General features: G+C 37.7%; 1 protein-coding gene across 1 annotated transcript in view; it reads right to left on the reverse strand.

Annotated features, from left to right (window-relative positions):
• The window catches only part of LOC122428683, a 673,994-nt gene that overhangs the window by 645,704 nt on the left and 1,378 nt on the right, over positions 1–26,912 (reverse strand). Inside the window, exons 2-5 of the mRNA XM_043448696.1 lie at positions 22,953–23,327; positions 22,641–22,688; positions 21,753–21,936; positions 12,856–12,977 (exon numbers count right to left, since the gene is read on the reverse strand). The gene's annotated coding sequence lies outside the window, so the exon portion shown is untranslated. The remainder of the gene's footprint in view (positions 1–12,855; positions 12,978–21,752; positions 21,937–22,640; positions 22,689–22,952; positions 23,328–26,912) is intronic.

Genomic DNA, 26,912 nt, shown 5'->3' on the forward strand with positions numbered 1-26,912 from the left:
GCATTTGCTTCTGTCTTTGCCAAGAAACCATACCTAGGCTAACTTTCTGCAGGATGGTCTGTGTGTGGAACAGAGCTGAGTCACTCCAACTGGGTAAGTCAGAGTCATCCCTGAGAAATGCAACAAAGCCAGGCAAGATCAGAAAGACACCTCCTGACATGTAGCTGACAGCAGCCACATGAACATATATAGCTGAGATCATCTGAGCACATGAGATCATCTAAATCCTAGAAAAGTCACAAGCTAAATGAATTGTATTGTTGCACACCACTGCACTTTTGTGGCCACAGACACGAGTTTTATGGCTAATTTCTATTCATTAATTAATTTTACTCCTTAATGTCATTACTATTAGGGATTTAGCAACCAATGAAAACACAGTATACATTTAAAAAAAACTAGCATAACTATGCTGGTATGAATTGGCTAACCATCAGCCAAGCAGTGAGGGTCAGAGTTTAGAGCTGCTTGCGTGGGTTTTCCGTTACCTGTGTCCAAAAACAACAAAAATGATGCAATTTGTGCTTTCATCCTGGAAGTAATAGGAAAACATTGAGTGATGGCAACACTTCAAAGTCCCACAACTATAATGGCCAATAATTTGTCTATATTTTCTTCACATCTGCTTGACCCAGAAGCCAATTTTCCAATCTGAATATAAATATCTTACCATCTTCCTTTCTATTCTAAGCCAAGAATGATCACATGACTTTTAGTAACTTCGAGTAGTCATAATCACTGAGATCAACATCAAATAACATCATATGAGGCCAGGAGAAACTCCAGATAAAACTTAACTTTCATAAATTTGACAGTTACTGAATTAACGATACTGGAGGGAAGAAGTTATACCTTAAGAGACTTTAAAAAACTATTATCTAGTAAACTGAAAATCAACATTTGTTTTTCATTTCTATACCTTTTAAGAGGAAATAAATCTGACAAATATCATCGCAATTCTAAAAAATAATTTGTGAAGAACTTCACTCTGAAATATGATTTGTTTTAATGAAATGACAGCTAACTTAGTGACTTTATCATCAGAATGAGGAAAAAGTAGCTTTTAAAATGTTGCATTTAAGTAAAGCATAACACTAATTATCTTTTATCCAACTAGCAAATATTACAATAATGATAAACCTAGATGGAGAGGGTAGCAAATTGCTACTGTCAAAAGTTTTTGGAAAACAACTTATCAATAAGGATTATAAGATGTAAAAGTGTTCATTTTTTTATTGAAATAGATTGCATACATTTGTTTTACTATGAAAAACTTAGCTATGTGAATCAACAAGCTGTCATTATTTTTTTTAACTGGGTAGCTCTGGCCACGCTGACCTCACTCTGTGCAAATGCCTCAGCTCCTTGACCACTAGCTCCAGGTGGTCAGGCTGCCATCCCCTCCTCCAGGAGTTGCGAGTGGTAAAGAACACTTTGGCCAATGCAGGAGACACAAGAGCGCAGGTTTGATCCCTGGGTGGAGAAGATCCCCTAGAGGAGGGTATGGTAACCCACTCCAGTATCTTGCCTAGAGAATCCCATGGACTGAGAAGCCAGGCATGCTACAAGTCCACAGGGTCACAAACAGTTGGAGACAACAGAAGTGATTTGGCATGCTCGCATGCCACTCAGGGAAGCAGCTCTGCTTCTGCAATGGACTGACAATTGGCTAGAGCAACAGGGCCAAATGGGTTACATGTATCTCATGGATCAGCAACTCGTTTAATGGCAGCAAGGATTCTAAGAATCAGATCAGAAGCTGCAAGACGCCTTGAGACCTCAGTTTGGAACAGGCACAAGGGTTACTTCTGCCTCATTTTATTGGCAAAGGTAAAGAAAAGATAAGAAAGCCTTCCTCACTGATCAATGTAAAGAAACAGACAAAAACAATAGAATGAGAAAGACTAGTGATCTCTTCAAGAAAATTAGAAATACCAAGGGAACATTTCATGCAAAGCTGGGCACAATAAAGGACAGAAATGGTATGTATCTAACAGAAGAAATGGTATGGATCTAACAGAAGCAGAAGACATTAAGAAGAGGTGGCAAGAATACACAGAAGATATATACAAAAAAGGTCTTCATGACCTGGATAACCTCATTAGTGTGATGAATCACCTACAGCCAGACATCCCGGGATGTGAAGTCAAGTAGACCTTAGGAAGCATCAATATCAACAAAGCTACTGGAGGTGATGGAATTCCAGTTGAGCTATTTCAGATCCTAAAAGATGATGCTGTTATAGTGCTACACTCCATATGCAAGCAAATTTGGAAAACACAGCAGTGGCCACAGGACTGGAAAAGGTCGGTTTTCATTCCAATCCCAAAGAAAGGCAATGCCAAAGAGTGTTCAAACTTCCACAGATTTGCACTCATCACATGCTAGAAAAGTAATGCAGAACATTCTCCAAGCAAGGTTTCAACAGTACGTGAACCAAGAACTTTCAGATGTTCCAACTGGATTTAGAAAAGGCAGAGGGACCAGAGATCAAATTGCCAACATCCATTGGATCACTGAGAAAGCAAGAGAGTTCCAGAAAAACATCTACTTCTGCTTTATTGACCACACCAAAGCCTTTGGCTGTGTCAATCACAACAAACTGTGGAAGATTCTTCAAGACATGGGACTACCAGACCACCTGACCTGCCTCCTGAGAAATCTGTATGCACGTCAAGAAGCAACAGTTGGAACCGGACATGGAACAACAGACTGGTTCCAAATCGGGAAAGGAGTACGTCAAGGCTATATATTGTCACCCTGCTTCTTTAACTTACATGCAGAGTACATCATGTGAAATGCCAGGCTGGATGAAGCACAAGCTGGAATCCAAATTGCCAGTAGAAATATCAATAACCTCAGGTACGCAGATGACACCACCCTTATGGCAGAAAGTGAAGAAGAACTAAAGAGCCTCTTGATGAAAGTGAAAGAGGAGAGTGAAAAAGTTGGCTTAAAACTCAACATTCACATACACAAAAATAAAGTCAAAATGGATTAAAGATCTAAATGTAAGACCAGAAACTATAAAACTCCTAGAGGAGAACATAGGCAAAACACTCTCCGACATAAATCACAGCAGGATCCTCTATGACCCACCTCCCAGAATATTGGAAATAAAAGCAAAAATAAATGAATGGGACCTAATGAAACTTAAAAGCTTTTGCACAACAAAGGAAACTATAAGCAAGGTGAAAAGACAGCCCTCAGATTGGGAGAAAATAATAGCAAATGAAGAAACAGACAAAGGATTACTCTCAAAAATATACAAGCAACTCCTGAAGCTCAATTCCAGAAAAATAAATGACCCAATCAAAAAATGGGCCAAAGAACTAAACAGACATTTCTCCAAAGAAGACATACAGATGGCTAACAAACACATGAAAAGATGCTCAACATCACTCATAATTAGAGAAATGCAAATCAAAACCACAATGAGGTACCATTACACACCAGTCAGGATGGCTGCTATCCAAAAGTCTACAAGCAATAAATGCTGGAGAGGGTGTGGAGAAAAGGGAACCCTCTTACACTGTTGGTGGGAATGCAAACTAGTACAGCCGCTATGGAAAACAGTGTGGAGATTTCTTAAAAAACTGGAAATAGAACTGCCATATGACCCAGCAATCCCACTTCTGGGCATACACACTGAGGAAACCAGATCTGAAAGAGACACATGCAACCCAATGTTCATCGCAGCTCTGTTTATAATAGCCAGGACATGGAAGCAACCTAGATGCCCATCAGCAAATGAATGGATAAGGAAGCTGTGGTACATATACACCATGGAATATTACTCAGCCGTTAAAAAGAATTCATTTGAATCAGTTCTAATGAGATGGATGAAACTGGAGCCCATTATACAGAGTGAAGTAAGCCAGAAAGATAAAGAACATTATAGCATACTAACACATATATATGGAATTTAGAAAGATGGTAACGATAACCCTATATGCAAAACAGAAAAAGAGACACAGAAGTACAGAACAAACTTTTGAACTCTGTGGGAGAAGGTGAGGGTGGGATGTTTCAAAAGAACAGCATGTATATTATCTATGGTGAAAGAGATCACCAGCCCAGGTGGGATGCATGAGACAAGTGCTCGGGCCTGGTGCACTGGGAAGACCCAGAGGAATCGGGTGGAGAGGGAGGTGGGAGGGGGGATCGGGATGGGGAATACGTGTAACTCTATGGCTGATTCATATCAATGTATGACAAAACCCACTGAAATGTTGTGAAGTAATTAGCCTCCAACTAATAAAAATAAATAAATAAATAAAAAACTCAACATTCAGAAAACTAAGATCATGGCATCTGGTCCCATCACTTCACGGCAAACAGATGGGGGAACAATGGAAACAGTGACAGACTTTATTTTGGGGGGCTCCAAATCACTGCAGATAGTGACTGCAGCCACAAAATTAAAAGACGCTTACTCCTTGGAAGAAAAGCTATGACCAACTAGACAGCATATCAAAAAGCAGAGACATTACTTTGTCAACAAAGGTCCATCTAGTCAAGGCTGTGGTTTTTCCAGTAGTCATGTATGAATGTGAGAGTTGGACTATAAAGAAAGCTGAGTGCCAAAGAATTCATGCTTTTGAACTGTGGTATTGGAGAAGTCTCTTGAGAGTCCCTTGGACTGCAAGGAAATCAAACCAGTCCATCCTAAAGGCAATCAGTCCTGAATATTCACTGGAAGGGCTGATGCTGAAGCTGAAACTCCAATACTCTGGCCACCTGATGTGAAGGACTAACTCATTGGAAAAGACCCTGATGCTGGGAAAGATGGAAGGCAGTAGAAGAAGGAGACAACAGAGGATGAGATGGTTGGATGGCATCACCGACTCGGTGGATATGAGCTTGAGCTTGCTCAAGCTTGCTCACAACTGGGAGTTGGCTGTGGATAAGGAAGCCTGATATACTGCCGTCCATGAGGTCATAAAAAGTGGGACACAAGTGAGCAACTGAACTTAACTGAAGTCACAAGTTCTGATTCAAGTAGTGAGGGAACAGATTTTATTTTTTAATGGAAGAAGCTGTAAAATGACTCTGCAGATTGCGTGGGTAAGGGAAGCATGGAGAATTGTGGTCAGTTTTGCAAACTATCACATAGACTCTGACAATATCGTCCAAGCAACTATCAAAAACATGGGGACTAGAGGTGCTCTTTGCCCAAGGATGTTTATTCAGGTAAAATTAGAGGAAACACTCTTTGCAACTCTTTTGCAAAATGGTCATATACATCATGAAAATTTTTACTTTGTGGAATAATATGCTGACAGTATTAAAAATCTAAGGAATAGGTATTTGTAAAGTTGAAAAACAAAATAAAACTAAATGAAAGTAATATGATTACAGTTACATTCAACACTGAAAATACATCAAACTGTGCATAGTAACCTGTGTTTATGAAGTAAAACTATGGATCACTTTTAGTCTATATTCCTGACTTACATTCTTCTGTATATTGAGTGTGTATAGCCTCCGGGACACTGGACGCAAATTGATTACAAGAAAACATTCCCTCCACTATTCTTTTAGAAGACATTTTAAAGATGATACATGGAAAGCAACATCACATTTTCGAGTAGGGGAGGAATGTTTTTATTTCTTCCTCAAGTAAGAAGTGACCCATATGACTTGAAACCCCAAATCCATTATGAAACTGAAGCAACCAGAAAAAGCGCCGGTAGAGACACAGTGCATTATTTGTAGAAAGACAGAGACGTCCAGTAAACAAGAACCACAGCATTCACTGAACATGTAAGCAAGACTTCATTGCTGTGAGCTGGTGTTCCAAGTTCTACCTTGAGGGAGTACATCAGTAAAGACTAAGAAATTTCTGTCATCCATAACCTGGGACCTGAAGCCAAAGCACTCATCCAATCTAGTTCAAGTTACACAAATTAGTACCACAGAAAGGATCAGAGGAACAGAAAAGTAAACATTTAGCTACTCCAGTTAATAACTATAAAATTACATAGTGAGAATGGTATAACAAATCTTTATATATGCTTCATAACTTGTGTGTGTGTGTGTATATATATATAGTATATATATACATATATATATATATATAGTATATATATAGTATATAGAGACCATAATCACAATCACATTCAACAAGTTAGGGACTTTTGATGACAAAAGGCTTCCCTATCCTAGTAAAGCTGAAGCTTCACTATTGTATGTCCATTACAATGCAGAGTTGAACCCTGCTTGAGTATTTTTTTTCTTCCCTAATCTACATGTTCTTTAGATGTTTAGGATGAATTTCTTCCAAGGTTGCCTCTGGCATCAAAATTCTATGATTTGATGATTCTGCATTGAATTTGTTGTTGTTCAGTAACTCAGTCCTGTCCAACTCTTTCTGAATCCATGCATTGCAGTACACCAGGCCTCCTTGTCCATCACCAACTCGCAGAGTTTACTCAAACACATGTCCATTGAGTTGGTGATGCCATCCAAACACCTCATCCTCTGTCGTCCCCTTCTCCTCCCGCCTTCAATCTTTCCCAGCATCAGGGTCTTTTCCAATGAGTCAGTTCTTCCGATTAGGTAGCCAAAGTATTGGAGTATCAGCTTCAACATCAGTCTTTCCAATGAATATTCAGGACTGATTGCCTTTAGGATGGACTGGTTTGATTTCCTTGCAGTCCAAGGGACTCTCAAGAGACTTCTCCAACACCACAAAAGCTTGAATTCTTCAGCACTCAGCTTTCTTTATAGTCCAACTCTCACATCCATACATGACCACTGGAAAAACCACAGCCTTGACTAAGATGGACCTTTGCTGGCAAAGTAATGTCTCTGCTTTTTAATATGCCCTCTAGGTTGGTCATAACTTTTCTTTCAAGAAGCAAGCATCTTTTAATTTTGTGGCTGCAGTCACCATCTGCAGTGATTTGGAGCCCAAAAAAATAAAGTCTGACACTGTTTCCCCATCTATTTGCCATGAAGTGATGGGACCAGACGCCATGATCTCAGTTTTCTGAATGTTGAGCTTTAAGCCAACTTTTGCACTGTCCTCTTCCACTTTCATCAAGAGGCTCTTTAGTTCTTCTTCACTTTCTGCCATAAGGGTGGTGTCATCTGCATATATGAGGTTACTGATATTTCTCCCAGCAATATTGATTCCAGCTTGTGCTCTTTCCAGTCAGTGTTTCACATGATGTACTCTGCACATAAGTTAAATAAGCAGGGTGACAATATACAGCCTTAATGTATTCCTTTCCCAATTTGGAACCAGTCTGTTGTTCCATGTCCAGTTCTAACTGTTGCTACCTGACCTGCATACCGATTTCTCAAGAGGCAGGTCAGGTAGTCTGGTATTCCAATCTCTTGAAGAATTTTCCAGTTTGTGGTGATCAACACAGTCAAAGGCTTTGGCACAGTCAATAAAGTAGAAGTAGATGTTTTTCTGGAACTCTCTTGCTTTTTCAATGATCCAACAGATGTTGGAAATTTGATCTTTGGTTCCTCTGCCTTTTCTAAATCCAGCTTGAACATCTGGAAGTTCATGGTTCATGGACTGTTGAAGCCTGACTTGGAGTATTTTGAGCATTATTTTACTAGCGTGTGAAATGAGTGCAATTGTGCGGTAGTTTAAGCATTCTTTGGCATTGCCTTTCTGTGACATTGGAATGAAAACTGACTTTTCCCAGTCCTGTGGCCACTGCTGTGTTTTCCAAATTCACTCGCATATTGACTGCAGTGCTTTCACAGCATCATTTTTCAGGATTTGAAATAGCTCAACTGAAGTTTCATCACCTCCACTAGCTTTGTTTGTAGTGATGCTTCCTAAGGCCCACTTGACTTCACTTTCCAGGATGTCTGACTCTAGGTGATCACACCATCATGATTATCTGGGTCATGAAGATTTTTGTAAAGTTCTTCTGGGTATTCTTGCCACCTCTTCTTAATATCTTCTGCTTCTGTTACATCCATACCAACTCTGTCCTTTATTGTGCCCATTTCTGCATGAAAAGTTCCCTTGATATATCTAATTTTCTTGAAGAAGTCTCTAGTCTTTTCCCACTCTATGATTTTCCTCTGTTTCTTTGCCGTGATCACTGAGGAAGGCCTTCTTATCTCTCCTTGCTATTCTTTGGAATTCTACATTCAAATGGGTATATCTTTCCTTTTCTCCTTTGCCTTTTGCTTCTCTTCTTTTCTCAGCTATTTGTAAAGCCTCCTCAGACAGCCATTTTGCTTTATTGCATTTCTTTTTCTTAGGGATGGTCTTGATCCCTGTCTCCTGTACAGTGTCACGAACCTCCATCTATAGTTCATCAGGCACTCTGTCTATCAGATCTAGTCCCTTAAATCTATTTCTCACTTCCACTGTATAATCATAAGGGATTTGATTTAGTTCATACTCTAGCTGTCTAGTGGTTTTCCCTACTTTCTTCAACAAGTCTGAATTTGGCAATAAGGAGTTTATGATCTGAGCCACAGTCAGCTCCCAGTCTTGTTTTTGCTGACTCTATAGAGCTTTTCCACCTTTGCCTGCAAAAAATACAATCAATCTGATATTTCGGTGTTGAACATCTGGTGATATCGATTTATAGAGTCTTTTCTTGTGTTGTTGGAAGAGGGTGTGTGCTATGACCAGTGCATTCTCTTTGCAAAACTCTATTAACCTTTGTCCTGCTTTATTCTGTACTCCAAGGCCAAATTTGCCTATTACTCCAGGTGTTTCTTGACTTCCTACTTTTGCATTCCATTCCTCTATAATGTAGTTAAGAATATTAGAATCATACTGCTTTGTGGTAATTGGTTAAGACAACAATGGGAAACTAATATACATAATACAAAAACATAATATAGTCGTGGGTTACTGAAGTACATACATTTCTTCAACCTTTCTGCCTACATTTTCTGTTTAGCCTTTTGGAATGGACTGGACCAAATTTTGAAATCACATAGAGAAATATTTCCTCCAGAGGCAATGTATTAGAAAGAGTTGTTTACATTTTATCACCTTGAGTGTATTTTATTTGTTAGGAATAAAAAACAGTTGAGGAAGAGTGACAGAATAATAATAAAACTCTTTAGAATTCCAAGATACATAAAATAAACTAAAAATCTTCTCAGGAAATTAAAATAGCTAAGAGCAACAATACTTACAATATACACCATGATGAACAAAGGAGATATTGTAAAATTAAAAAAGAATAAAATAAGCAGAGAAAGGAGAACACTGTTTCCATTTCAGCTTTTTGTTTTAATCATATCCACTCTTATAGTAAGTTATTTTTATGAGACAGACCTATAAATATTTTATCAAATAGATGAAACACCTTTAGATGCTGAACTTTTAAAAAGGTTTTTATTTAGCTAACCTGATAAATTATAACATTTCTAAATGAAAATTTGACCAATTCATTTTTATACCACTTGAAATAAACAAGATTGAAATACTGACTTTTTCTTATAGCAACAATTTTCGTGATTGTTTTATATGTTCCAAGGAGGAATATTTTACTTGCTATGAAATGCTTACTTAAGAAGAAGACTAACATAATCTTTTTTTAAAAAAAGTGTTTAGAAGAACACCAAATCTAAAGTTTATCAATCAGGTAAAGAACAAAATATGAATAGGAAAAAAATCTTAAAATTTATTTGGTAAATTTTAATCATCACTCTATCCTACCAGTTATATAGGATTCAAAGAAGAGGAAAACTATACTCTGATAATACAGTAGAAATAGAACAAAGCCATTTGTAAAAGTTCAAGTTCAATTTCTAATCTTCACCACAAAATATCCAATTCAAAACCCTGCACATTTAAGAACATAATTATTTTTCTCACCAAACCCTTTTTTATTATTATTATTTTACAGATTTTTCTTACAGGCTATGAGTCAGTATATCAGGTTCCCAAATAGCCACTGAAATCAGAAGCAGTGCTAAAATATTCAATTCCATTTAGTCTTTAAAATATATTGTACTTCTTACTTTTAATAGCAACCTACAAAATTTTCAATTCTTAGTTAATAAATTACATGTAAATTAAGCTGTGATCATACAATTCATGTTAGCAGTTTATACCTCTTATGAATTTCATAGATCACAGCACGAATACATTTACATTGTCATTTAATCAATTCAAAACTAAAAACATATGTTATCCTGTTGATAAGTCAGATAGTATGACTATCTTTAGTAAAAACATTCTTAAGTGTTTTATCATAAGCCAAAAATTCAACTTGGCCTATAATGGAAATTTTAATCTACAATCTTCCTTGGAATATTGAAACACTGTATTATTTTTTTTTTGAGGAGAAAGTATTTATATTTTAATTCCCCAGGATCTGCAAATTAGCCGGAAACATCAATCCATAAAAAAACCAAATGGTTCTGAGAAAAAGTCACATACATTTTGCCTTTCTTTTAAATTTGCAACTCAAATATGTCTAGAGACTGATGTGTCCTTGTCATCCAGCCAGGTTATGCTGACTCAAGATAAGAATAGATGAGCTGTACTTCTGTTGGCCCAGCTGAGCTTGCTTTATGAACCCAGAACTTTGGAGTGTAGAGAGTTTGAAGACAAGAGGAGGAGTCATAAAAACTGTGTTGTGCACCGTGATTCAGAGACCCCAAGTCACCACTGGTCATCACAGTCATTTCCCAGCCTGAATCTCAGGGAGGAAACAGTGCTGCCAACTTTTCTGACTCTTCCTTCCCAGCTTGGATGGGGAGTGAGGGAAGGATTACGGTCTGGATGGACTTCAGAGAATTTTGGAATTCTTGTTATATTCTTAAATATCTTTTCAGGAGGAAAAATGCCACAACTTTAAATATCAAATGTGTATCATTCTTTATTCTATTCTAATTTATGTGATAATTAATCTATAGGAAAGAAGTAGCATTCTTCCAGAATTTAGAAATGGGATGATAATGTTAAGAATTGACGTGCTTTGTAGAAATGATCCAAAGAAATAGCTGGGGGGTTCAGGATGGGGAACACATGTAAAGCCATGGCTGATTCATGTCAATGTATGGCAAAAACCACTACAGTATTATAAAGTAATTAGCCTCCAACTAATAAAAATAATTGGGAAAAAAAAAACATAAAAAAAAAGATGCTATGGGAAACCCAAACAAACTTTTTGGTTAAGGCAATATAAAAAAGAACCTAGCCCAGAGCCTGGAATATTGCAGGTGCCTAACTAATTATAACTATTATTATCAAGTATTATTTCATCTAGACCATGTGAAGTCTGATCTAGAGACTGTCTCTCATGTGAGTGGAATTATAACCTCCATGAAACTCTCTCCCTTACGTAGAGTGGAATAAACCATGAAACACTGTATTCTATTTATAGGATTAGGCAAAAGTTTCATCTGGATTTTTCTGTAAGATTATACGGAAAAATTGAAACAATCTTTTTGGCTAACCCAGTCATTTCTGTACAAATCAGGTCTTCTTACTTACGTATGTTTACATCAAGCCCAGGTGAAAGAAGGAATATGTAAAAGAGAAGGATAACAACACAAGGTGAGAGGAGGGTCTGATTGCTGAAAATCTTTGACATCATATGCAATATGTGCACGTTTGTTCCTGCAGGCACTAGGAAGCCATTGAAAGGTTTTATGTAGGGGAATAGCATGACATATTTGTTTCACTTACAAGTAAGAAAGTATTACAGAATTATACTCATTGAAAAATAGGGCTTCCCTAGGGATTCAGTGGTAAAGGATCCACCTGCCAATCAGGAGACTCAGGTTTCACCCGTGGGTTGAGAAGAGCCCCTAGAAAAGGAAATGGCAACCCACTCCAGTATTTTTGCCTGGGAAATGTAATGGACAGAAGAGTCTGGTGGGCCGTGAAGTCCATGGGGTCCCAAAGAGTCAGACATGACTTAGCGACTAAACAACAGCATAGCATAACATATTTAAAATCTAGTAAACTCACTCTGGAAGCAGTAAGGGTGGTAGAATAATGAAGAAAAGAAGAATGAACTTCAATCAGGAAAAAGGTTATCTGAGGTATGAGGAAATTTTAAACTATGACAGCAGTAAGCAATTGTAAAAGGATTACAGATTCATGCTGGGAGTTATGAGAGAAATGGACAATTCACTCTTTCTGACTTAGTGGCTAGTTGGAAATGTTCACTGACATAAAAAGTACAAAAGTCAAAAGTAATGTCAGGATGATGGGTGGAGACAAAGAGTTCAGTTTGGCAAAGCAATTGCCTATGCCTGTAAGGAGTCAGCTAGAAGTGTCCAGTAAGTTGAAACTTAGTAGTATAGAAGCTGAAGATAGAAACATAGATTTTGTGATTATAGATGATCGATCATCCCATTAGAAAGAAGGATGATGGTTAGGATGGTTGTATAATTGAGAACATGTCAAAAACAATAGCCTGAATGACAGAAATTCTTGGAGAGTGGGGAAAAAAGACTCCAACAGAAGAGTCTGAGAAGGAATAGTTAGAAAGGTCAGAAGAGAAATGGGACAGAGTGACATTTTATAACCCAAGGAAGAAGGAAGTGTCCAGAGGAGAAGAGTGGTGAGTAATACCAAATACAGAGATGTCAGTATGATGAGGATTTAATGGAATTCATTGAGTCAATTCTCCTTATTTTAATAACATAAAGCCTTCTGCTATTTTAAGTCTCTTGCCAGTTATTCAAGCAGAAATAATTTTATTTCTGTTTCAAAGGATAGAAGCATATTAGCCCCATTGTGAAGTCCATTTTGACTAATCATTATGCTCTTTCTCCAGCTTTTTTGACAATCTTTAGCAGAAACGGAGATCCTGGGCAGTATTTTTTAGTGCATATACACAAAATAAAAGCAAATACAAGCAAATGCATTTGTATATGTATAAACAAAATATTTACCTTCCACATATTAGGCATTCATAGAATATCCAAATGTGCTTTATGACCTTGCTTCTCTTACAGTTTTTTTTTCCTCTAGTTAGAGATGCTTATGTGACCATCTTACTTGTCTCCTGAGAAACCTGTATGCGAGTCAAGAAGCAACAGTTAAAACCCTGTATGGAACAACTGATTGGTTCTAAATTGAAAAAGGAGTACAACAGGGCTATCTGCTGTCACCCTGTTTGTTTAATCTATATGCTGAGCACATCATGAGAAATGCCATGCTGGATGAATTACAAGCTGGTTCAAGACAGGTGGGAGAAACTTCAACAACCTCAGATATGTGGATGATACCACTCTAATGGCAGAAAGCAAAGAGGAACTAAACAGCCTCTTGATGAGGGTGAAGGAAAAGAGTGAAAGAGCTGGCTTAAACTAAATATTAAAAGAAAGTAAAATCATGGCATCTGGCCCCATTACTTCATGGCAAATTGAGGGGGAAAAAGTAGAAGTAGCGACAGATTTTCTCTTCTTGGGCTCTAAAATCCCTGTGGATGATGACTGCAACCATGAAATCAGAAGACGTTTGCTTTCTTGGCAGGAAAGCAATGACAAACCTAGACAATGTGTTGAAAAGCAGAGACATTACTCTGCCAACAAAGGCCCATATAGTCAAGGCTGTGGTCTTCCCAGTGGTCACATACAGTTGTGAGAGCTGGACTATAAAGAAGGCAGAGCACCAAAGAATTGATGCCTTCAAATTGTGGTACTGGAGAAGACTCCTGAGAGTCCCTTGGACAGCAAGGAGGTCAAACCAGTCAATCTTAAGTGAAATCAACCCTGAATACGAGCTGGAAGGACTGATGCTGAAACTCTAGTATTTTGGTCACCTGATACGAGGAGCTGACTCATTGGAAAAGTCTCAGATGCTGGGAAAGATTGAGGGCAGAAGGAGAAGAGGGCATCAGAGGATTAGATGGCTGGATGGCATTACCAATGCAATGGACATGAACTTGGGGCAGACTTTGGGAGATGGTGAGGGACAGGGAGGCCATGGCATGCTGAAGTCCATGGGGTCCCAAAGAGTCAGACATGACTGGACGTCTGGACCATCGAACAACCACCACCACCTAAGCATCAGCAATGAGTGAAAGGTACAGGGCAACTGAGGTGAAGCCTTCCATGGGCTCTCTGAGACTCCTCCAGCTGAACTGACATGGAAAGTAAAGTGATCAGTCTTAACACTGGGAATTAAAAACAGAAGCCCAACAGTAAAGGCAGGAGCAGAAAGAGAGGACATAAAGAAGAAGGGAAACAGGTCACTAAGCTCATGCTAGTCAGAGACAGAAATGCCAGGTAACACTAAGGCTCAGGGCAAGTTGGAGAAGGAATCAGGATGCCTAATATATTTCTGAGAAGATGTCATTTCTAGGTAAAAATTCTTTTTTTTTTTTATTATTTTTTTTTAATTATTATTTTTTTTTCCAGTGGGTTTTGTCATACATTGATATGAATCAGCCATGGATTTACATGTATTCCCAATCCCGATCCCCCCTCCCACCTCCCTCTCCACCCGATTCCTCTGGGTCTTCCCAGTGCACCAGGCCGGAGCACTTGTCTCATGCATCCCACCTGGGCTGGTGACCTGTTTCACCATAGATAGTATACATGCTGTTCTTTTGAAATATCCCACCCTCACATTCTCCCACAAAGTTCAAAAGTCTGTTCTGTATTTCTGTGTCTCTTTTTCTGTTTTGCATATAGGGGTTATCGTTATCACCTTTCTAAATTCCATATATATGTGTTAGTATGCTGTAATGTTCTTTATCTTTCTGGCTTACTTCACTCTGTATAATGGGCTCCAGCTTCATCCATCTCATTAGGACTGGTTCAAATGAATTCTTTTTAATGGCTGAGTAATATTCCATGGTGTATATGTACCACAGCTTCCTTATCCATTCATCTGCTGATGGGCATCTAGGTTGCTTCCATGTCCTGGCTATTATAAACAGTGCTGCGATGAACATTGGGGTGCACGTGTCTCTTTCAGATCTGGTTTCCTCAGTGTGTATGCCCAGAAGTGGGATTGCTGGGTCATATGTAAAAATTCTTATAAGCATCTCATTTCTACTTTTAGATAACTTGAATGAATCTGTTCTTTTTAACCAAACCTTAAACATAAAAGCTGGAAAAGAATTTTCAGCTCAGAAAGCAAACAAGTGAACAAACAAAATAATCGAGGAAAACATTCTGGAGAATGTAATATTTGAACTAAGCTGGTCCATCAGACAAATGGGTTGTGCCAATATGTGTGTCTTTCAGCTCAGAGAATGATAGTCATGAAATCAGGTCTGAGGTCTTCAATGAACAGTATTTTGCATTTACGGCCTTGAGAAATATCTCCACATTGAATAAAGAACATGGAAGCAAGAGAAATTGCCACCAAAAGTCCACTCCAGAACGGCTCAACATAAAAATATGTGATTTGATTACAAAGAGAATTTAAGAAACTGCTAACAAAGATGTCTCCCTATATTTCTTCAGTTCTGGAGTTAACCAACCATCTTTATATAGGTGCCCCAACATCCATCTGAATTTTATTGTAAGAAACATTTTATTGCCCTGAACACCAAAGAATAAGCAATTACAGTGGCCTCCAAATCTTTTAAAATATGTATTTTACTAATATATTCTTGTATCCCAGATTTTAAGACCAACCAAATAAAAGTGAAACTTTAGTCTTACTACACCAACTTAATTTCTTGAATTTCATGTTTCTTGTTCATATGCAACTACTGAAAAGATTTCAAAAGTTAAGCAAATGAACTTCATATATGGGAATACTTATAGTGATACTATTTCAAGTTCCTGATTGGTGATGGTGTTACTATTGGCAGCAAAGAAAATATCTCACAATATACAAAAGTGTCTTACTCTTCCTCATGATTCCTTGGCCAACAATCGCATCCCCAAATATCACGGCATAGGGGAGAAGTGGTGTTGGCTTAATTTAGATTTGATTTATGTACTACATCATCAGGAACAGACAAACCTGCATAATAAACAGCATATGTTGGCCTCAACCAAGCATGTGGATTCTGTTATATTAAAAGCAAATGTTCAAGTAACAAAATTAATATTAATGTGTTTTGCAAAATCAAAGTCAGGAGCTACTTTTGGAGGAGCTGAATAATTACAGACCCTACTGTAGGCCAAATCTCACTTATTGTACATAATAAAAGAGACTGGGTGGTCTCCAGTATTGAATCCCACAGGTCTAGTACTCAAAACCAAGTTTCTTTTATTCCTCATATAGAAAGTTTCTCTGTGAGAAAAATGCTTTATAAAAATGATAATTATAGTTTTTGACAAGAAAAATGGAATTATCTAGAAGATAATCACCACCATTGCAAAATTCTCCCAAGTCATATTCACAGTTATTCTGTGTTCTAGTTGCTCCACTTCATTTTGGAATCCTCAACTACAAAGACCATAATAAGCAATAAAGGGAAGAAATTCCTTTAAGGATAAGGGGCAGGGCAATTGATCTCCATCTTGCTCTAAACTTTGCTACTGGTGCTACATCTATAATCACTTAAAACTCATACAATTAAACACTGAATGTTTAAAAATTATTCTATAAGAACCCCAGGAGGCCAGTTTTCCTGACATCCCATATTCTGATCTCACTTTTGATTTCTGGAATCACATTTACCCATATATTCTTATACCATATGTATACTTTTACATATTTACTGCCCCTCTTCTTGGGTCTGTCTTTCTATTTCTCATTGCGTCCACTATGACAAATGATAGTTGTCAAGGCTCCACTCTCCTCACAGATGGAACATGCAAGTGTTTTTACTTTGAATTACACAACTCCTTCCTACACAGGCTTGCAGCCAACCTGCTTAGAACCAAGTGTTCCACTGTCGATATTTCTTTGAAACAGTCAGCAATAAATCTGTCCATTTCATATTAATGTGTACTCATATCTTTAAAAATCAGAATGAATCGCCTTGGGGTTCTGTTGCTTTATCTGAGAATTTTTTAAACATATATTGCAGCTTTCCCTGTCACTAAACTTCAAATCTCAATGAGTCAAATCTCATCTCAGCGAGTCCAAGTTCTATACATCTGACCTCGTCATGTAAGCATGAAGGGTAGGAGAAAAGCAAACTGAGAAAGTACTGAAAGGCTCCTATGTTTAGTTGTTTATAAAGAAATGAAAAAGAGGTCACTAGCCTAAAAGGCATTGTTATTTTTAATCATCCCATAATAGTGAACAATTTTTTTTTTCAAATGTGATTTTCTCAAGATTCTAAAAATCTGAAACATGTCTGCTGCTGAGGCTTAGTGTCAAAAGTCACTATTGAAAATGATGCCACTCAGTTTTTAAAACAACATTTTCTCAAATATTAAAAATGTGCTGTCTTTAAAATAATTCCTAAGAATAAAGAAAAGCGTGGGGAAATAAAGATAGACTATGATCTTTTACCCAGACATACCTATTCTCAGTTTCTCATACACTTTTACAATATGTATATGTGCAGGCATATGTATTGTCAACAGATAGATTGAGGGCATATTAACATTTTATTTGAGGGAAAATTGATTGGAATTCAGCAGCATCCCATCTAGCAGCTAAGGAAGGAATTCTGAGGAGCTGTACAAAATGAAAGACAAAAAGACGAGGGAACGAGGAAGTTATATCAGGCAAAAAAGCAAGTTGGTTATTGCAAAGTTACTTTGCTTTGCAGGATGGCAGGAGTCTATCAGCCAAAGCAAAGTACTGATTAAGCAATCCCTGATCCATGGTTTAAGATTCCATTTCTAGGAGAGCAAAACTGTAATTAGTTTGGGGGCGGAAGGTTTAGCAAACACAACTGTTGTATGTCTGTTACAGAAAAAAGATCATATAGTTGCATAACCAACTTTTTACACCTGCCAGCAAGCATATCATGAGACTTTCTCACCACTAATAAGTGCATCTTTACATCATTTCTAGTGGCTACACACTAATCCATTTATGCCTGTTGCACAACATTTAAATCGGAAATTAGGATGTTTCTAACTTGTCCCTATTGAAGACAATGTCTTAACGATTATAATTGAAAATATATCTTGGTACAAAAATATCAATATCTCCTTAAGATATATTTTTAGAAATAAAGTAGCTGAGTCAAACAGCAAACACATTTTAAAATCTGAACCATGGTGTCCAGGTGCCTTCCAAACTGCAATAGATGGATGTGATGCATTCCCCTACCTTACATTAGTTTTTCAGAGGCAACACACATACTTTGTAAGTCCTAGGACATATGCTGGTGCAAGACAAGGAGCTATGGAAGGAATAAAACATGGTTCCAGCCAAGTTCTCCCAGAGCTCATAGCTTAGTAATGGGATATAAACATAATTTAAATGCAATGTTATATTTGACAGAGTTTGAGCAGTAATGTTTAATCCTCCTTAATCAAGGAGGATAAATAGCATACATTAAACATGAGCTGGGTGCTTTTGCCTATTACCTCATTTTCTACAACAAACATTATGAGATGGGTCTTCTTTTCTTCATTCTATTAATACACAGGAAAAAATCTGAGACCTAGAGAACGGCAGTAATTTTTAATGGTTTGGCTGCTCTAGTCTCAGCTCCATAATCTTCTAGGTTTGTGATTCTGGGTATGTGAACTTCTCTAAGATTTGCTTTTCTTTTCTGAAACGTGAGAATAAAATGAAGTTCAGGACTGTAAAGGAATGAATTAAATGTGAGTTCTTGGGACATGTTTAGCATGGTGCTTCCTTGGTGGCTCAGATGGTAAGCAATCTGCTTGCAATGCAGGAGACCCAGGTTTGATCTCTGGGTTGGGAAGACCCCCTGGAGAAGGAAATAGCAACTCACTCCAGTACTCTTGCCTAGAGAATCCCACGGACAGAGGAGCCTGGCAGGCTACAGTCCGTGTGGTCACAAAGACTCAGACACGACTGAGTGACCAACACACACACTTTAGCAGACAGCAATCACTGGATAGATATCATTACTCTAGCATCACCACTGCCTCTACCAATATCTGTATCACAGAACAGTGAGCATGGCCACTCTGCTTATAATCCTTGTCTTAATCAGAAAGACTTCTTCAGTGTTCAACCTAAATGTCCTCAGCACCCTTCAGTGACACCTGGCAACATAAAAAAAAAATAAAATACTGAGTAACTAAAATATCTCTAAGATATTCTTCCCACTTATTATTTACTGGTTCTTTAGTTATTTTTATGAAAAATCTGCCATCTCTTAAGGATGTATCACAGTCCTGCACTTGGTTTTGACCATGTGAAGATGTTATTATAAATTCAGTTTCTAAAACAATTTAAAATACATTTTAAAAAAATATTCTAGCAGCCAGAGCAATTACCTCATGGCATTATCTAAAAGCAGGAAGAACAGACTGCAGGTGATTCAAATAAGTTACAGGTATAGAATTCCAAGGTAAGAAAACATCTTTCAGCTACTTCAATTTTAGCATTTCTCATTTATGTAAGATACATAAAAATTCATAAGTGATATACTCTGAGCCTCTCAAGTAATCTATTAAACCAGATCGTCTTTTCCATTAATTGTTCCAGAAACTGCTCACAGTCGAAGGCATAACTGGCTTTTGATTCTCTTATTTGAATTTTTATAGTGTTTCTAAATAGAAGTCAGCAAGTCACTTTTGCTTATTTCTGTTAAACAGAAAGATTGTGTTGAGACAGACACAGAGAGAAAAGTTTTTAATCTGTCTTTATGCTTCTAATATTCATTTTGATCAATTAACAGGCTCTATTTGGGTTTTGAAGCATGAATAAAATAGCCCTCAAAGTGAAACTATCTCAAGCATTTAACCAAAAACACAGAGATATTCCTCATTAAATAAGTAAAGATGCAGATGAATTATTTGCCTAAAAATGCTCAAGTAACAGCAATGATGAATGTAAAAAGGGTTAATATCAGTATCTTGAAATTTTACTATACTTGGCATCCACCTGCTTTGCTCTTTATCACTTACCTAAAATCAGCTCCACAGGGTGTTTCTTTAGTAGATTCACTAATTGTTGATATCAGTTGCTTTAATTTCAAGTTTTAGGGTAAAAAGTACTGGTGGAATATTTGTCCCAAATTCCAATATAATTTTGCTTTTGTTTTCAGTGGCTTAAAAACTGTGGATCACTAACCCTTAATTATTACTATAGCAAAGAAATTCATTTAAATCATCTCAACAAAGGATTACTCTTAATGCAGTATTATTACACTGAGAATTTGTGGGATGTCATGAAAAGGAAAAAAGCATTCCACCATACTAGGAAATGCATACACATGACTTACAATTAATGTAATTCATGTAATAAAAAATATTGCTTTCATCTGTTACAAAAATCTTTATTAGCATGGATATTGGATTTATAAAGCCATTAATAAATTCAAATTGCTAAACAGCAATACAAACCTACTCCTAAAAATGAATGATACTCACTTTTCTTTTTCCTACTTGAAGTATGCTTTAGAAAGTCTCTCTGGCCAGAAGAGAACCATATTATCCAATTGTAGTGAACATTTTTTTCTTATAAATGGAACATCAACCTTGCATATGCAGTGTCAAAGAATTTACTAGTGAATGCATTTGAAGGCCAGAGAGCTTCAACTCAACAGAAAAAAAGAAAGATTTGTTTTCTCTAAGTGTCATATAGCCCTTCAATGACTTCAAAGTCAGACCCATTTCCAGTCCTCTAAGACATAAAATGCAGTACTCATGTCAAGTGAATTTTCTAGTGGGTTATTTATTTCCATCTGTCTTATATTTATGGGCGGGTCAAGCACAAGATCTGAGCCTGCTTGAGAGGCAGATGAAAGACAGACTACTCTAAAGAAAGCATCAACATTAAACAAGAAAATAAGAGTCAACATAAGCAAATTAAACTAAAAAGCTTGGGGGGATGTCTACCGTTTAGGCAATTTCATGTGCAAATTTTAATTTGCAAGTATGGAAATTTAGCCATCTCCACTGTATACAATATAGTTAGAAATAATCATTTATGTAAACAAAACTGATGGATGTGTATTTCCTAAGTAGCATGATGCAGTTTTATCTGTTGAAATCTTCTTTGTTCCTATAACACTGTTTCAGTTTCCCAAGTTCTGCTTCAATGAATACTATCCATTTTTAGCACTCTTATTTACCTTTCCTATGAAGTTTCATGTTTCATTAAGGTTTATGAACCTTATTTTCTGCCAATAATTAAGCAGAAAAATAAATATTCTGGTGGTGTGTTGGATAGAGGTTCTTGACTCATCGCACATTAAAACTGTGCCTAATTTATGCTGGTGTTAACTGCAGATTTATGGTCTTTGAACTTTTTAAATAAGTGAATGCTTTATTTCTCTAATGTAAACACTGTTGTTTGTTCAGATTTCTATAAAATATTTAACAAGTTACTCTGATGTCCTCAGGTAAAAGTAACTTAAAAATGAGATCAGACTAATTGAATCAGATGCTACGTAGCTTTCCATGCTAAGATGCCTTGTGCTAAGTCACTGACTCTTTGATTCTGACTCTTTGTGACCCCATGGATTGTAGCCCTCCAGGCCCTCTGTCGATGGGATTTTCCAGGCAAGATTGCTGGCGTGGGTTGCCATTCCCTTTTCCAGGGGATGTGCCCAATCCAAGGTTGAACTGACATCTCTTTATGTCTCCTGCATTGGCAGGTGGGTTCTTTACCAATAGCACCACCTGGGAATTTTAAGCAGTTTTCTTCCTGTCCATAATTATAGATAAAAACCAGTATTATTTACTAAAAAGAAAATACGTACAACTTTAATCAGTCTTTTGAGATGGTCAAAATGTTAACAATGTAATGTGATTAGAATCAGATTACTTACCTCTCACAATTTCGGAACAATTTTGGGGGCATGAGAGTCAGTTTCAGGGGAGCAGAATTTGCAAAAAGGACTTCTCAGCACTCTCCTAGGTGAGCCTATATTAAGTAGTCTTTATTGTGAGCAGCTTTGGTTTCTTATTTAAGTGGTTCACTCCAATCTTTACTGAAAAATAATAATAACCCACCTGAGCTTTTTCAATTGGTAAACCTTTTATAAATTTGATCTTAAAAAATCATTAACTCCAAATCTCAATGGCTTAGCACAACAATATATGTCACTTCTTGCCTATATGCATGAACAAAGGTTTCTCCTCTGCATAGGTTGTTAAGACCTGGACTAACAAGAGACTTTACTGTCTCGTAATGCTGCGCCTTGTGATGCTTCAGCATTGGCCACAGCAAAGGAAGACAGAGCGTAGAAACCCAAGCTGCTCTTAAGAGAAGTACTTCATCTCTGTGTACAGTTCATTGGCAAGTTATGTCCCCAACATAAACTTCAAGGGATATTAGGAAATTGTCAAGCAAAGGGGAAAGAGTCAACTACGGTGAAGTCTAGTAATCTCTATCATCTTCTGTTCACTAATTATTCAGTTTCTTCTTCTTGCCACATATAATACATATCCAGTAACTCGTATGGAGACAGGCTGAATCTCAGTCAGTCAACGCCAGAATCTCAAAGTCCAGTATGTCCAAGGAAAGTTCAATAGTCCTTACCAAGCCCAGATGTGGCTTCTCTTGGTCTGGAGACTTATGAATTTAGAAGCCAAATTTCCTGTCCCTGTATACACACACTCACTCTCTCTCTCTCTCTCTCTCAATTTCTTTCCCTCCTTCTCTCTCAATAAACAAAGGCATGGCAGGACCAGAATAATTACAATAATATACTCACTTTTAGAAAGAAGACAATTTCTGCTGGCTCAGATGGTAAAGAATCTGCCTGCAATGCAAGAGACCGGGGTTCAATCCCTGGGTCGGGAAGATCCCCTGGAGAAAGAAATGGCAACCCACTCCAGTATTCTTGCCTGGAAAATCCCATGGACAGAAGAGCCTGGCAGGCTACAGTTCATGGGGTCACAAAGAGTCAGACACGACTGAGTGATTAGCACACAAACACACACTACCAACACACACACAATTAGGCATAATCAGCAGCTCATAAACCCCAAAGTACTGCCGAGCACACTCAGAGAAGATTCCCTACCTGTGTGTGTCTTCAACATCCACCCTTTGGCAGTTCTTTTTCTCCCCATTGCCTTCTTTGATTGCACCTGGAAATAAGTCTCAGGGCTGTATAGCAGCCTCCTCAGGCTCCTTATTCACTTAGGCTTCTGAGCACAAAGGCCATTTTCAGCTTCTACAGTCAAAGGCCCCTTCAGTCCAGGTTTGTGGTTTCTTTGGCAGTACACTTCTCTCAAATACTTAAGAGGCTTCTTCTCTATTTGTTTCCAGTCGGCTCCACAGGCCAGTAACCACACCCATGCTTTTAAATACCTAGTTCTCAAATCTCCAGTAGCCCTTTGTTTTCTTCACTGCCTGTCTTTTTCTCTCAATTTGATGGTGGCTCTCTGAAGTTGATCTGTAATAACAGGTGAGAAGACCTCATTTAACATTTTTAACACTTCCTCTGCCCGGGTGCATGTGTGCTCAGTCATGTCTGACTGTGACCCCATGGACTGCAGACCACGAGGCTCCTCTGTCCTGGAATTTCCCAGGCAAGAATACTGGAGTGAGTGGCCATTTCCTCCTCCAGGGCATCTTCCTGACCTAGGGATCAAACCTGAGACTCCTGTGTCTCCTGCATTGGCAGGCAGATTATTTACTGCTGCACCACCTGGGAAGCCATCAGTACTGTAATCAAATTAAAGTTTTTGTCGAATATTTGTTACTTAAAGCCTCTGTAAAATTTATTTGAGTAGAGTTCGGGTCTAGAAGCAGTTGACTTTTCCAATACTATGGGACTCCCCATTTCTAGACCCTCTTTATATCTTCATTTCTGCTTCTGAACCAGTCAGTTCTTTCCTGGGTTCATCTTTTATTTCTGAAATAACTTTCCAAGCACAGCAAATAGCAGTTAGCATACAGTGCTGCAGTTCCCTTTTCTACCTCTTACCTAGGAACAAACAGTTACGTAGGCATATGATCTGCCTCTCAAGCTGTGACATGCAAGAGCTTCACCAAATGTTTTACTGCCACATAACATGCATTTTCTTCTCTGTCTCCTCCAGCCTCATTTTTCTCACTGCCTGTCCTGTACATATCAATTTTTTGTTATAGTACAGTCTTCATTTCTAAAGCTAACTTCTGTGTTAGTGAGAACAGCTGAGGTGAAACTGTGGTAGCACATTAACTGCAGAATCCAATCTGTCATAACACAGGTTAATTTCTTGTTCACAGGAAGTGTATATGTTACAAGAAAACTCTCCTCCATAGAGTCACTCGAGGAACCAGGCTGTCTGTGGTCCATCTGTCTTTCCCCTGGCCATCTCAATCTGCAGCTCTCAAGGCTGCCAAGTCAGGAGGAACTTACAATCACACTTAAACACCTCAGACTTGAAGTGACGCACACCAGTACTCTCCTGGCAAGAGAGGCTGGGAAATCTCTGAATGTGTTTAGGAAGAAGAGTAGGACTGAATATTGTGGGGATTAGTCACTTCTAGCTTCCGGAACTTTTAATGTTAAGATAAACATGGAAACATACGTAAGTCATAGTAATGTTATTTGATCACTTTGATGGAGAAATAGTTGTCAAATAAAATAATTGGATCATATAATAAATGTAAATGGAAAGTAGGAACTTGATCTATTTCTTCAATTTTGAAAACACCTATTGACTAGTATGAGCTTCCCTGGTGGTTCAGGGGTAAAAAACCTGCCTGCCAATGCTGGTAACACAGATCTGATCCCTGGGTTGGGAAGATCCCCAGGAAAAGGAAATGACAACCACTTCAGTTTTCTTGCCTGAGAAATCCCATGGACAGAGTAGTCTGGTGGGCTACAGTCCACGGGGTTACAAGAGTTGGACACAACTTAGTGATTAAGCAACAACAACAGATTGACTAATATGCTATACAAGAGAGATGTGTGTGAGTGCTAAGTCGCTTCAGTCTTGTCTGACTCTTTGCAACTCTATGGACTGTTGCCCACCAGGCTCCTCTGTCCATAGGATTCTCCAGGCAAGAATACTAAAGTGGGTTGCCACGCCCTCCTCCAGGGAATCTTTGCAACCCAGGGATTGAACCAGTATCTATGCCATCTCCTGCATCAACAGGTAGATTCTTTACCACTAGCACCACCTGAGAAGCCATACAAGAAAAATATATGACAATATATACTTTTTTTTCCCAATTATTTTTATTAGTTGGAGGCTAATTACTTTACAATATTGTAGTGGTTTTTGCCATACATTGACATGAATCAGCGATGGATTTACACGTGTTCCCCATCCTGAACCCCCCTCCCACCTGACTATATTTACTTTTTTTTTTTAAAGTCCCTCAGAATTAGTGATACCACATGGAAAACAAATGTTTGAAGAAAGCTAAGACACTATCAGGAAACAGTAAGAAGTGGGGCAGGAAACACAAAGGAAAAGAGATGAGTAGATAAGAGAAAAGTAAAAGTAAAGCCACATAAAAACATCCAGGAAAGATTTAAAATGCTACAGAACATAAGGTATTGTTTTTTTTTTAAGATAAGTAAGGAGTTCACGTAAGGTATTTCCTTACAACTTCAAAGCTTTATCATAGTTAGGACATCAAGGTTGAATACAAATAGAAGTATTCTAAGTGATTCTCAGAAATGGATATTCCTTAACATCCAGGTCAAGAATGAGAGCTCTAAGCATTTTGATGAGAAAATGATGACCCAGATAATAAATTATTCCATCCACCATTCATAATAAACAGGATGGTATTAGCCCTTCTAAGTCAAAGGACACTATATTCATCATTCCAGCACCCCAGGCACAGGGGGTCTGAGAGAAAGAGGGAGTAAAGACAGAAACCATAAGGGCTTGATCAAGCAACAAAAAGACATGCAATAAACTATTTGCAAGAAATATTTCAAATGAGTAAATAGTCTTACTATAAATAGTTCATTCAAGTTAATTTTTTAAAAATCTTTTTAAAAAAATTAGCCCTCTAAAATATGACTAAGGAATCATAAACTCTTTCTGTAGAGTGCCAGAGATTAAATATTTTAGCCGTTGATGGTCATACAGTCCTATCAAAACTACTTGCCCCTCCTGTTGTAGCAAGTAAAAAAATATAAGGAAATTAAGGAAATGAATGGACCTGTTGTGTCTCAGTGAAACTTTATTAACAAAAATTGGCCTGTAGCCCACAGCTTGCCAACCCCTGCTATAATAAGGAAAAAGGGCAAAGAACAGTAACAAAAATTTTTAAATAAACTGGTCCCAAAAAGAGTAAACCACATTCAACCATACTAGTCATCAAAGAAATGCAAAGGAAAACAATGAAATCCTATTTTTCTTTACAACATTATGAGTAAAATACCACAATACATGGCTAGAAGGTGGAAGAGCATATTGACATAAATTTCACAAACTTTCTGAAAGTCAAATGCATATGCAAATATGTATAGAGAGACACACATACATTACAGACACACACACACACACACGCACATGGACATATATATAGAGACAGAGACAGAAAGAGATGGGAGGATGGGGGAACCATAGAATTAAAATTAGCAATTTTTACTAAGGATGTGTGGTGATTGGTTTGAATTTTAAAACTCTAATTAGTCCAAAAGCTATCTGTAGATGAATCCAGAATGAAACTACTTCTCAGTAGCCATAATGATTTACTTATGTACTTATACCCACTTTCCTAGCCCCATTATTTCTCTGAATGATAAGAAATGGTAAGAAGCAGGAAAAGTCATAACCTCTCTATCGGTTACAGTATTTCTTAATGGCAACCTGAGGTCTCCTACTCAATCTCCCTGTATCACATTCTTTCATCTCATGGATGGAACAAGTTTCTAGAGAAATAACATTAAGCAATAGCCAGACTTGTACTTCTAGCCGTAAGACTGTCTATCCCCTATGAGGGATTCTAATATCCCCATCTGTCTATTGGTCCATCAACTCTTGGCTAAAAATATTTCCCTAGCACTTTTGAACTGTAAACATAA

This window comes from Cervus canadensis, chromosome 27 (genome assembly GCF_019320065.1).
Source record: "Cervus canadensis isolate Bull #8, Minnesota chromosome 27, ASM1932006v1, whole genome shotgun sequence".
NCBI lineage: Eukaryota > Metazoa > Chordata > Mammalia > Artiodactyla > Cervidae > Cervus > Cervus canadensis.